Below are 1,343 nucleotides of genomic sequence, written 5' to 3' on the forward strand. Positions count from 1 at the left end.
GCAAATCTTCTCCAAGTAAGTCATCTTCAAGTTCACTGAGAAGAAGAAAAAAAAGATCAAAGTATTATTTCTGTAACATTGGAAATTGTGTCGGTTACCTGGAATTTTTAACGGGCTCTGGAGCTTGGAGACTTTCATGTGAAATGTGTTATACTTTATTAATAATGAAATGGTATTTTTAAATACAGAGAAAACATTCTTTTAGGTAAGAAAAGGCAAGATACAAGAAGTGGCTGACTAAACGTAAATTTTACAATTTAATAGCAAATCTGAATCTCTTACCAGTTAAAAGAAGTAAAACAAGACCACTATATTAGAAATAATATCTAAACTTTCTATCTTTAAGAACTTAGGGTGGCACTGCCGCGGTACTGCTCGCCTAGCCGGCCGCAGCTCAGGTCTCCCCGCCACCCTGGCCATGGCCGCGCTGCTCCCGGCACCCGTGCCTCTGCGCCCCGGGGCCGCCGCTGAGACTCAGGGCCGCGGCCGCCTGCCCGCCCGAGATGCTCCCCAAGGCCGCCGCTGCTCCTGCGGGGTGACAGCTTCCCCGTCACCCGCACACATCCGGCCCCTCCGTCCAGTCTTGGATGCCCAGAGCCGTCAGCAGCCACAAGAGGAGGCCATGAGGGGAAACCTTCCTGGGTTACTATGCGCTTGTGACTGATCCCTTGGTTTTTCATCATCCTGAACTTCATGGAGCACAGCGGCAGCCAGCAAGCTGCCCGCGGAGGGCGGCAGCGCAGGATGCACCCCAACGTCAGCCAAGGCTGTCAAGGAGGCTGTGCAACATGTTCTGATTACAATGGGTGTCTCTCATGTAAGCCCCGACTGCTTTTTGTTCTGGAAAGAATTAGCATGAAGCAAATAGGAGTGTGTTTCTCTTCATGCCCAAGTGGATATTATGGAACTCGATATCCAGATATAAATAAGTGTACAAAATGTAAAGCTGACTGTGATACCTGCTTCAACAAAAATTTCTGCACAAAGTATAAAAGTGGATTTTACTTGCACCTTGGGAAGTGCCTTGACAGTTGCCCAGAAGGGCTGGAAGCCAATAACCACACCATGGCGTACATCAGCATTGTGCGCTGCGAGGCTGGAGAGTGGAGTCCTTGGGGTCCGTGCACAAAGAAGGGGAAAACATGCGGCTTCAAAAGAGGGACTGAGACCCAAGTCCGAGAAATAATTCAGCACCCTTTGGCAAAAGGGAGCCTGTGTCCTCCTACCACTGAGACAAAGAAGTGCACAGTGCAGAGGAAGAAGTGTCAGAAGGGAGAGGAGGAAAAAAGGAAGAGAGAGGAAAAGAAAAAACTGAATAAAGAAGAAAGTAAAGAAGCAATTCC

At 48.3% G+C, this 1,343-nt stretch overlaps 1 pseudogene; it reads left to right on the forward strand.

Annotated features, from left to right (window-relative positions):
- The first annotated feature begins 648 nt into the window (after positions 1-648).
- On the forward strand, positions 649-1,338 carry LOC105741898 (annotated as a pseudogene).
- Positions 1,339-1,343: the final 5 nt, after the last annotated feature.

This window comes from Octodon degus, unplaced genomic scaffold (genome assembly GCF_000260255.1).
Source record: "Octodon degus isolate 3935 unplaced genomic scaffold, OctDeg1.0 scaffold00027, whole genome shotgun sequence".
NCBI lineage: Eukaryota > Metazoa > Chordata > Mammalia > Rodentia > Octodontidae > Octodon > Octodon degus.